Here is a 12522-nt window from a genome sequence, read left to right on the forward strand (position 1 = left end):
CCTAACAGAAGCAGAAGATATTAAGAAGAGGTGGCAAGAATACACAGAAGAACTGTACAAAAAAGATATTCACAACCCAGATAATCACAATGGTGTGATCACTCACCTAGAGCCAGACATCCTGGAATGTGAAGTCAAGTGGGCCTTAGAAAGCATCACTACCAACAAAGTAGTGGAGGTGATGGAATTCCAGTTGAGCTATTTCAAATCGTAAAAGATGATGCTGTGAAAGTGCTGCACTCAATATGCCAGCAAATTTGGAAAACTCAGCAGTGGCCACATGACTGGAAAAGGTCAGTTTTCATTCCAATCCCAAAGAAGGGCAATGCCAAAAAATGTTCAAACTACTGCACAATTGTACTCATTTCACATGCTAGCAAGGTAATGCTCAAAATCCTTCAAGCTAGAATTCAGCAGTATGTGAACCCAGAACTTCCAGATGTACAAGCTGGATTTAGAAAAGGCAGAGGAACCAGAGATCAAATTGCCAACATCCATTGGATCATAGAAAAAGAAAGGGAATTCCAGGAAAATATCTATTTCTGTTTCATTGACTACACTAAAGCCTTTGACTGTGTTGATCACAACGAACTGTGGAAAATTCTTCAAGAGATGGGAATAGCAGACCACCTTACCTAACTCCTCAGAAACCTGTATGCAGGTCAAGAAGCAACTGAACTAGACATGGAACAATGGAATGGTTCTAAATTGGGTAAGGAGCACGTCAAGGCTGTATATTGTCACCCTGCTTATTTAACTTATATGCAGAGTACATCATGCAAAATGCCAGGCTGGATGAAGTACAAGCTGGAATCAAGACTGCTGGGAGAAATATCAATAACTTCAGATATGCAAATGATACCACCCTAATGGCAGAAAGTGAAGAGGAAGTAATGAGTCTCTTGATGAGGGTGAAAGAGGAGCATGAAAAAGCTGGCTTAAAACTCAGCATTCAAGAAACTAAGATCATGACATCCAGTCCCATCACTTCATGGCAAATAGAAGGGGGAAAAAGTAGAAGCAGGAAAAGTAGAAACAGTGACAGACTTTATTTTCTTGGGCTCCAAAATCACTGCAGACAGTGACTGCAGCCATGAAATTAAAAGACTCTTACTCCTCGGAAGGAAAGCTATGACAAACTCAGACAGTGTATTAAAAAGCAGAGACATCACCTTCCCAACAAAGGCCGTATAGTCAAAGCTATGGTTTTTCCACTAGCCATCTATGGTTGTGAGAGTTGGACCATTAAGAAGGCTGCATGCATGCGAAATTGCTTCAGCCTTATCCAACTCTTTGTGACCCCTGGGACCATATCCCACCAGGCTCCTCTGTCCATGGGATTCTCCAGGCAAGAAATTGGAGGGGGTTTCCATGCCATCCTGCAAAGACAAGGCTTGGCATCAAAGAATTGATGCTTTTGAATTGTGGTGCTGGAGAAGACGCTTGAGAGTCCCTCAGACAGCAAGATCAACCCATCAATCCTAAAGGAAATCAACCCTGAATATTCTTTGGAAGGACTGATGCTGAAGCTGAACTTCCAGTACTTTGGCCACCTGATGCAAAGAGTTGACTCATTAGAAAAGCCTCTGATGCTGGGAAAGATTGAAGGCAGGAGGAGAAGGGGACAATAGAGGATGAGATGGTTAGATACCATTTAGATAGCATCACCAACTCAACCGACATGAATTTGAGCAACCTCCAGGCAATAATGGAGAATAGAGGAGCCTGCCGTGGTGCGGTCCATGGGGTTGCAAAGAGTCAGACAGGACTTAGTGACTGAACAACAACATTTCACTTCACCTCTGCCGAGGTCACTTCCCACGGGTGATGAGCCAAGGACAAACAGCCATCAGCTGACATCGGCCACCTCCAGTAGACAACGTGTTCCATGAGGAGCAGGAAAAATCCTAACACTAGTTCATCTGCCAACTGCAGAATGACCTCCACTTAGGGGTCAACGACTCCAGCCTGGTCTGTGCAGCGCCGGTGACTCATGGGGAGAGCGACAACCTGGGCTGTGGTCTCAGGGTGGAAAGAGCACCATTCGGGTGCTCCCCAGTGCCCATGGCCTCACACACGCCCCCTCTTTCCACAGCAGTCAGTCACCCTGAAACAGGAGGGAGCGTGGCCTGGCTTATTTCTTTTCTCCTGACTCCTCTGTGGGCACACTCTGATTTCTAAGACTTGCAGCCAACAAAATAAACAGTGAGCTCGGTCTGTGCTCACCGAAGCTCACACCGCGGTGCCTTGCGGGCCACACCCAGCCATTAACTGCATCCCACAGGGACTGCTTTTCTAACCACACTATTAATTTTCTCTTCTTGCCCACTGCCTGATTCTGATCTCTTAGCCCAAATGCAGAGGTGGCTCAACTTAACTTTTGAGGCTCAAAAGTTAAGCGTTCTCACCTCATGTGTGTGGTGTGCATGTGTGTACACTGGCTTTATTTCACCTACGAAGATGTTTTCTTAGCAGACCCTCAGGACCACTCTGTCTGTCTTCCCAGCTCTGTGTCAGGCTGCATTGGAGTGACCCTGGGCACTGGTGGGCATCAGTTAGAGGGCTTGGATGGGAATGTCTAGTTCTGCTGGCTTGGAGGGATGAGTGGCGTGGTCCCCAGGTTCCTCCGAGGGGGTGGGTGACGTGGTCCCCGGGTCCCTCCAAGGAGTAGGTGGCATGGTTTTCTAAGACCCTGGATCCTCCAGGAGATGGGTGATGTGGTCCCCTGGGTTTCCAGGTCCCTCCAAGGAGTGGGTGATGTGCTCACCTGGCCCTTACTCGGGATGAGTGGTGTGGGCTCCTGGGTCCCTCTGAGGAGTGGGTGGCATGGCCTCCTGGGTCTCAGGTGTGTGGTGTGGTCCCCAGGTCCCTCTGGGGTGTGAGATGTGGTCCCCTGGCCCTTACTTGGGGTGAGCAGTGTGGTCCCCGGGTCCCTCCGTGAGTGTGAGGCGTGGTCCCCAGGTCCCTCCAGGGTGAGCGGCGTGGTCCCCGGTTCCCCCCGGGGTGAGCGGTGTGGTCCCCGGGTCCCCCCGGGGTGTGAGGCGTGGTCCCCGGGTCCCTCCGTGAGTGTGAGGCGTGGTCCCCGGGTCCCTCCGGGGTGAGCGGCGTGGTCCCCGGGTCCCTCCGTGAGTGTGAGGCGTGGTCCCCGGGTCCCTCCGGGGTGAGCAGCGTGGTCCCCGGGTCCCTCCGGGGTAAGCGGCGTGGTCCCCGGGTCCCTCCATGAGTGAGGCGCCATCGTCAGCTGTTCTCGGAGGGGGGAACCTCCAAGCACAGACCCTCCTCTTGCCGCACTGACACATGCAGTCACTGTCATGCCTAGTTTTGTTCATGGTTGAAAACCTTTGTTTTTCAGAGGGCCCTTTAAGATTTTTAAGTTTTAGGTTCCCCAAACCTGGGCCTGTGTGGCAGGGACCCCGCCCCGCCCGGAGGACCCTCCCCGACATCCAGAGCCTCCCTGAGGGGCAGATCTGGTCTCAGAGCCTCGACGTCTGCACGGCCCCCAGGCCAGAGCCCCGAGCCGCCACACCGTCGCCTCCTGGGCCTTGCGTCAGACGGCTCTGTGCCGCTCGCTCTCGCCCTGCCACACTCTCCGCCCCGGTGACCCCGGCCGTGGTGGGTGCCCACCCCTCAGCCCCTCTGCTCTCATCACCTTCAACACGAAGGAAAGCTGAGTCTGGGGCTCCCCGCCAGAGCAGACCGGAGCCCCCCAAGTCCCTCCTTAGGATCCAGCTCAGCGTCATTTCTCTCCACTCCTGCCCTCCAGGGGTGTCCGAGAGCTGGGCTGCTGGGAGATTCAGGCAGAGGAACAGAGGGAATCTGAATAGTGTTTAAGGAACCAAAAGGTACCTTGTATTTCCATTTGGACTTTTCCATAGGGTGGCCACCACACCTCCCTTTCCAGGCCTGTGGGGCAGTGGGGTCGTTAACCACAGTGTCAGCCAGTTTCAGAAGCATCCAGATCAGATGATAAATTACACGGGTCCCACTTACACACCACAGTTACACACACAGCTTACCATGGAAGCTATGTCATCATTCACATTATCATTATCATTGGCATCCTGAATGTGAGCATTATCTAAAATAACTTAATTTTACATAAGAAACCATTTAATAAACCACAGCAGTGCAAGAATGTTTAAGAGATAAAGTGTGATGGGATTAGAAATGTAGCAATTTTGGTTCCCTGGGAGGAAGTATTAAACCCATGGCCATGGGACAAGCCTGGATCATTCTGTAGGAGGCCATAATCATAATCCTGTAAGTCATGAGACAAAGAGCCAGAGCTTTATGGCACCAGGAAAACGCTGCCTTTGCCCTGCATTTACCCTTCAACTAAGAAGTGAAATCAGAGATGACCACACAAAACCATGATGGCAGAATCACTCATCATTGTCTCGGCTGCGTGGACACACTGTGCTTTCCTGCCATCAGACAGGCCTGACGGGCGCTGCAGGTTATCGGGCACAGTCAGTCCTTCTTTGTTACCCCCAGTGCTTGTCGTCCAGCCCGACCACAGTCACGCTGACAGCTGTAGCTCTTTCTCCTACTCCACCGCTTTATGTACCCTGCCCCACGCTAACCCTCCGAAGAGAAAAAGAAAGTTACCACCACAGACACAAACATCGTATTCTTATAAACGTTTGAATATCTTTACCAAAACCGAAGGTACCTCGTTTCCCCAAGTATCCCAGTTCTGCCCCTAAAGTGGATGCACAGAGACACCCCCGGGAGTGGCGGGGCTCCTCTTTCCCACCGGGGAGCCGGCGGTGCGGTGAGAGCCACTCCAGGCACAGAAGAGGAGCCGCCCCACGGGAGTTCCCGCAGCGGAGCTGGGACTCCTGAACCAGGCCCCAGAAACGAAGACAGGCGCTTGGTCAGGGCGTAACTGTCTGTGCCAGGGGCCAGGAGGAATAAAAAGTGAAAGCGACATTAGCCCCACCCTCCAAGAATTTAATACCTATTTGGATAGATTTAAACAAGTGTATAAAATATTATACAGCAAACCACAATATAAATATTTTAAAGAACTATAAAATACCCTTCAAAGTAGCACTTTTAGACAAATTTATGTTCCTGGAATTATTAGGGAAGAAAAAGCTTACTTGGATATGCTTTTTGCTAATAAAAGCAAATGTGCAAGGTTCAAAAGTAAACACAGACAGATGGGAGAGAGGTGGTGCGGGTCAGAACCACCTCCGTCAGGACGAACTCAGGCTCGCTGGTGCCAGAGACTGACGGACACGCAGAGAAAAGTGGAGAGATGTCACACGCGTGATGGACACAGCCAGTGTGCACGTGCCATCACGGTGCACGCCATCTCCTGCTCTGCCCGCCAAGAGGGCCCAGAAGCCGGGGAACCTCAGGAGCAACAAGCGCCCCGGTGCCCAGACCTTAGGGTCTAAACTCCGTTCTCCACAAAAAGCCACGGGGCTTCTGGGAGAAATGACTGATTCTAAGGCAAACTGGGGTAGGAATTATACAAGATAAGCCTAGAGCTTCTCATAACGTCAGAAGGTGAGGAAGGGGGCAGGTCAAAGGGACACAGCAGCCAACGGAAGGAGTCCCCGTGGTCAGAGCTGCAACAATTCGAGCAACAAAGCAAAGTCGTGTTGGATCATAACCCAGAGCATAAAATAAATACCCACGACTCCACACAGATATAAACACAGGATGGAACAAACCAGCAAACCGGGGAGAGTACCCAAATCTGTGCACAGGAGCCCAGAGCAGTTACAAAGATGCTCCCAGCAGTAAGCGGTGCGCAGCGACCCCTCCTGTGGGGTCAGTGAGGGAAGCACACAGGAGCAACCCGGCCGAGGGGACCTGGCCAACCTCCCGACCCTCCACCCCACACAGACGCAGGGCTTGCTCATCACACGGCTCCACCGGCTGACATGGGTGAGTCTGCGTCACCTGCTGCAGACTCTGAAACCCAAGAAGGTTCAGTTTTGCCTACAATAAAGGGCCAGTTATCAAAGATTTAGAACAAGGATATGGTAAAGGTAGAGACGGAAGGCCACTTAAGGGAGAAGCTGTTTGTAGCAAGAAGATGAAGCCATGTGTGGAAAGCACCCACGTGTCTTACTCATCGAAACTGCACAGATGTTTCTCAAAATACGTTGAGAGACAATACCTACTAGCTAAACCTGACACCTTCCACTACCTCAAAAATCGGTGAATTCACATGACTGTTTTCCCCGAGGCAGGGGGCACAGTTGGAGAGATTCAGGGTGGCTCCACGGCCAGAGCAGGATGAAGGGACCCTCTTCCTCCCCACGTCCCCCTCCTGAAAATTGGAAGAAGATTGAAAACTCTGTCCTGAGAAAACTTTCATCTTAATTTAAAGGTACATTATTAACAAAACATATTTATTTAGATCTCCAAATGAGAGTCTGCTGCTACCACATTCAAACATGGAAATCACATGCATTAGCTCACTGGAGAAGGATGATGATTGTCCTAGATCTCAGGGTCTCACTCATGACCTGTTCTCAGGCTGGGCAGAGACACTGCCCTATGTGTCACGGGTCAGCAATGCCGCCTGGGGAGCTGTTCTAAGGACCTAGCACAGACCAGAAAACGTTTACATGAGGGACTCAACCCATTAGAGTTTTTCAAGTATCCTGAGAAGTCCTCTTGAACTGGTCCTTCCACCCTCTCTCTCTTCTCCTCCCTCTCACTTATTTGGTGAAGGAGTGTACCGTGTTTATCACGCATTCATGTTCAGAGCAGAGTCACGTCAGCATGAGGAACCTAGGTGCCGACCTGCAGTTAGGAGCTGGCTCGTGGCCCAGTCCGGGCGCCCCGTGGGCAGGACAAGAGGCAGGAGGCCACGTGGAGACGCCGGCACAGCCCTGCCAGGGCCACGTGGCCACAGGGGCCCGCACGCCCTGCGTTCGCCAACTGGTTCTTCATCCAAGGCCCGTCTGCCATGGAAATGCCACCTGGGGGGAGGGGGAGGCTGACTTTGGTTCCTATTCGCTTGGATTTTCTTTGTTGTTATTTTTGGGGTGGAATTTCTCCCCGATTTGAGGGATTATGGCAGTTGGGGGAATATTGGCTAAGCTGTTTTGTTTTCCACTCATATTCTTATTAAGAAATACACTGGCTTTAGAGTATTAAACTTGGCCTGACTTTGTTCTGCGGCTGCTTCGGTCCTTTGAGACGATCACAGGGCAAACGGTACTCCAGACCTCACTTTTGAACTCTGTATTGTCACCACCTCAGTCCTACCTTCGCAAACTGGCTGACGGCTGACTCAGCACCTCCGAGTTGGGGAGCAGAGTGACCTCAGACGCAGTCGTGCCTGGACCCCTCAAACCCCATGCCTCCCACCCAGGCTCCCCCAACAAGGGGATCACCGAGCAGACGACCTCACCAAGGGGCGGCTCTCTTGTTTTCCGAATCTGGGCTCCATTCTTCACTCAGCTGGTTGTTATTACTGCCTTTGCAGTAGCAGCGAGAGCTTAACTGCGGCCAAGTCTGAATTCTGACACATACTCAGCCAGAATCCAATCTGCCACGTCCAAAAGGAGGTGAGAAGGTGGAAGGAGATGCGGTTTCCATGCGGCTTCTCGTCCTCTGGCTTCACCACTTTGAGGCAGAACACTTAAAAAGGTAATGTGCATTTAATTAAAGTAACATCAGTGAATCTTAGAGATGATATTTGCTTTTCCAATCCACTTTTATGATGCAGGAGAAAGAAATAGAAGTCAGCTCAGAGTAAGTCAGTGAAGAATCCGGGAAAGGGGAGCCCCAGGGGTGGAATCTGATGGACGCCGCTGACGGCCGCCTGAAAGCCAGCCTGGGTCCAGTGTGGGACTCACGGCTGGGTCACTTGTCCAGCGGGTCTCACGTGCACAAAGCAGTGAAAATGAAGGCTGCGCTTCGTACCTACAGCGAGTTGGGAGGCAGATCTTCCAGGGGGACACTGTTGGCGTGGTCCCTGGAAACCCAGGGGCTCCTGCAAAGGCAAACACATACACGGTTGCTAGAAACAAGAGGAGACGCAGGGCCCTCCCGCGGATGCAGGCTGTCCGTCCAGCGCCCCTCCACCTTCAGTCACGTGAACGCACCACACTCGATGCAACGGTTCCACTTTGTCATGGAGCTGTGCCACTTTCTGTTGCCACAAACAAGCAGAAATGATCCGTAGTGAACAAATACGTACCAATTTACTGTGTGTCTCAAAAGGCAGCGTTCACTTCTACCCCTCGTGACACAGTTCCCTGGACTTCTTGAAAACAATTAAAATGTTGAATGTGACTTTAAAATTATCTTCTATAACTGCATTCCTGAGTGCACAAGGAAATAAGGAGCTTTCCATGGCCCAGGATTACAGACAGGTGAGTCCATGGGCCAATGCTGGCCAGGGCCCTGGGGCACCAGACAAGCCTGGTAGCCTGTCCAGCCTCTACAAACGCTGCCTCCGTGGCCCCCAAGAGCCGGAGACCTCCCTATGGTGGAAAGCAGGCTTTGAGGGGCAGCAGACACCTGTGGAGGAGGGAGGTCACCTCCCACAAGGACTGAGCCAGGCGCCAGGCCCCCACTACCTCCAGCCACCTCAGTCAGGCCTTTCTTCGGGGAGATGCTTTCTCCTCACTGACTCATTTGTCATTTTTTAAATCTCACTGTTCTATCAGTTGCCAAGAGAGGAGTGTTAAAATCTGGTTATAGACTCATCTGTTTCAGTTTTGAATTGAATCAGTTTTGCTTCATATATTGGAGTATTTCTCATCAGACGCCTTTATAATCATTTGACTTCCCGATGAAGAGCATTCGAACATGACACAAACTCCCTTCATCTCTGGCAACACTCGCCAGATGGAAGCTTATTTTCTCTGATACGAACACACTTTACTCCAACGACTTACTCTCAACATTTGCATGATTTACCTTTTCCTTCCATTCGCTTTCAAGCTCCTCTCCATGTCTTCTTATTCAGAGCTTCCTCTTGCAGGCAGCACATGGTTGGAACTTGCTTCTCATCCATCCTGACGATCTCTGCCTCCCATCTGCAGTGTGTAGACCGTTAACATTTAATGCAATTACTGATAAGATTTAGCTCAGTCTATCATTTATTGTTTCTGTTTTTCCCCTCTATTTTTTCTTATTTTTCCCACATCCACATACACACATCTTTCATAATTCTTCTGGATCCATGAACTGCTGAGTGAGGGAAATAAGTATTAAGTTTCTCATAGCTAATATGTTTTTGGCCATCTTTTCTTGTAACCTCAACAGTCTTGTTCCAGAGAAATTTATTCCAAGTTATTTGGTGCAGGAAAATCTAGAGATTTAAAAGTTTTCCCAATTTTTGTGATTTTAACAAGCGTGGGATCCCCAGGTTTTGTGAGGCTTTCAAGTCACATAACCTGGGGAACTTCTTTAAGAAAAGTATGCACATATAAGAATAATATAAACATTTGAACTATGACAATTATCACAAGCATCACAGAGTCTGGAAAATAGCTTTTTTTTTTTTTTCTCCAATTTTAAGGGCACAGCACACCTCTGCATAACTCTAACTGCATTTTCTGGCAGATTACTGTTTTATCTTTAATTCCTGAGTCTTCATATCATGACACTGGATGAATCAGCAGCGTGTGTGGTTAGAGCATTTTTGGAAGTCATCCCAGCACTGAGACAGAGTTACTGCGGCTGCACTAACTCTAACCATGCCCACCCCTGCCCCTGCCTCCCTAGGCCTGACCCACTGCACGAATCTCTCATCCTCTCATGGAGGGAGATGCGGGTTGGGGGAGCTGGCCTGGAAAGAGGCATAGTCTTTGCTCACTCCAGGTGACACCTTTTGAAAACTTCACAACACATGATGGTGTGAGTGTGCTGCTGGGGACCCGCTGTCCTGGGAAGAGCCTAAAGCTGCAGCATTGTTTGATCCAGGGTAAATCCAGTTATGATGATGAATGAAATTAAACACCTAGCATGTCCTGTGCCTCTTCCCCGGCCCTCCCCAGCAATCCTCCGGGGCACCATCACCTCAGAGAATCCCCAAGGGGCTTCATTTCCTGGCAGCATCAGGTGCCAGGAGACACTGGGACCAACATTTACCGTTTTAAAGAAAGATGGTTTAAACCAAAAGTCTCCCTTCATTACTCAGTCATTCATGCAACAAACGTTTACTGAGTCCTTAACTGATCTCCAATCTCTCCTCCAGTTGCCAGAGACACAGCTGTGAACAGAACAGACAGAGTTCTTGCCCTGGTGGGTTTACAGTGCTGGGAGTGAGGCAATTATTTTTAAATAATCACTGACACAAATTTTCACACTATTGGAGATTAGATAATGTCATTATTGAAACATGTCAATATTGGCTGAAAAGGCAAATCTTAATTAATGTTCAAGGAGGAGGAAATGGCAACCCACTCCAGCATTCTTGCCTGGAAAATCCCATGGACAGAGGAGCCTGGTGTGGGCTACAGTCCACGGGGTTACAAAGAGTCAAACACAGCTAAGTGACTGAGTACACACTCATAAGAGGTGTACCCAAAAGAAAGTCACTCATAAAGGTTAAGCTTTTTTAAAAACATCAAATGATACAAACAGGAAGATAAGGGACTGCCCACATTAATATTGTGTGAAGTGTAAATCAGATATAATCACTAAGTAATTCAGATAAAATTGTCTCTAATACAAATGAGATAAACACTGATAAACTAACGTCCACACCAACAGGATATGAAAGTCTCCTCTCTGTTCAAGTCAGTACTGACACAGTCTCCCTCCTGCCCCAACAACTAGAGAATTTGTCCAATCACTAGGGATGAGCAGAGGTCAAGTATTCTCTTGCCAGACTGAGACAGACTCTTTACCATTTCCTATGTCCAGTTTTCAAACTTGCAGCAGAATAAATAATGCTTCAAGTATAGGAAGCCATAGATGTATTGCTTTAAAATACCTAAGTGCAGCAGCCTCCAGGCCTGCTGAGGTCCATCTGGCTCATCCCCCGTCTCTGGGCCACACACTTGTTCAGCGGCATCCACAGGGGCTGCGTCCTCTGCAGGTGGAAAGAGGGTGGTTCCTGGTGGGCTGGCATCTCAGGACAAGGACACAGCCTTCCTGCTGCTTCTGAGAAGGGCTGACATCACAGGTGGTGGGCAACAGGGAGAACCTACCCCAGTCCTCTCTTTCCTGGACATGCTGCCTTTGTTTCAGGAGCTGAAGAAGAGGATAAAGATTTTAAGGAATTTGAAAACAAACACATCTGCCCCTTATTACTGGAAGTTGCTCTAGGAATCGTATTAAATGTTGATGGTCATTTTGTTTACAGCACCGTTTTTAAATGTTTTTGATGTTTTCTGTTCCTTGGATGTTTTAATAGGGATTTGGAAGAGGAAACCTATAAGGAAACAGCCAGATGCAATCTTAAACTAAAAGTCATAATCAGAGTTTTAGGAGCAATAAAGAGTTTTACTCCCTAAAGCAATTTCATGATAAATTACTTAGAAGAGCAAAAAACCTTTCAGAAAGCAAATAATGACTCTTTACTCATCAATCCTGTAAATGTTCCTTTTCACATTTATAAGAGGCACTGTACATCCTAGGATTCCCTATTCAGATTCCATATGATTTAAAATAATCAGGGTTTATTTTGTCAAGCCTACACTGCCTATGTAAGTAGTGACCTCATTTATAAGGGGCTCCACCTGAAAACCTTGGGTAGCACTGGGTGACGGTATGTGAGAGACTGCTGGGGAGGCGGGCAGGTAAGGTTTAGGCCTGAAATACCTCCTTAATGGTGTATCTCACCGTCAAAAGCATCCTCCAGGACAACGGCTCCGTATCAGAGCTTTCTTGAGCTCCTTCACATCTTGACTGGAACGAAGCACATGACACAACCCTCTGGGACCAGCGGGGGTTCCCACCGCCATGCGCCCAGGAGGCTGGGGAACGTCTGAGACTTCTGGACACATAAAGGACACTTGTGGAAGGAGGCTCTGTGTTTCTCCACAGTGGAAACTGGTTTTTTTTTTTAACTTCATACAAGTCTGGGTCCCTGACATGCCCAGGAAGAGCGCTGGAGCTTAGTAAATGGGCTTTTGGTGACTTTAAAGTTTTAGTGTCACTTCCTTTTGGTCATATTATAAACCTGCGGAAGAAGGAAGAAATATCATCTTTCACCCACCAGGGTATCCTTGCACCTGGCACAGTGCTTGGAAATAGCAGACCTCAAATGCTGCTGAAAAATAAATGAGCGTAAGAATAGATGTCATTAAAGCTCTGAATTACCCCACCTAGTTGATGGAAATAAGCATCAGTGCACAAATATTACTCCCTGAGAGAAACCGAGTAAGTCCGCGCCCAGGGCTTGGGCACATCTGGAGGGTCTGCAGCGCATGCCCCCCGCTCCACCCGCCCCGCAGCCCTGCAGGGCTCAGCCCTACTCCTGCCTGCAGTTCTGCACTGCCGGCCACGCGGACTCGCCCAGGGCGGGCCCCTGGCCAGGTTGTCACAACTGAAAACGACACGCTCAGCAGCAAAGCTGTGGTCATGGACAGG

The 12522-nt window shown here is 49.2% G+C and overlaps 1 long non-coding RNA gene across 1 annotated transcript; it reads right to left on the bottom strand.

Annotated features, from left to right (window-relative positions):
- Positions 1 to 10854: 10854 nt before the first annotated feature.
- LOC122434039 lies at positions 10855 to 12157 on the bottom strand. The gene is made up of 3 exons (XR_006267224.1): positions 11773 to 12157; positions 11139 to 11181; positions 10855 to 11020 (listed from the first exon to the last, which is right to left on the bottom strand). It is a non-coding gene; the product is annotated as an uncharacterized LOC122434039 (long non-coding RNA).
- Between the last annotated feature and the right edge of the window lie 365 nt (positions 12158 to 12522).

Source organism: Cervus canadensis, chromosome 33 (genome assembly GCF_019320065.1).
Source record: "Cervus canadensis isolate Bull #8, Minnesota chromosome 33, ASM1932006v1, whole genome shotgun sequence".
Taxonomy (NCBI): domain Eukaryota; kingdom Metazoa; phylum Chordata; class Mammalia; order Artiodactyla; family Cervidae; genus Cervus; species Cervus canadensis.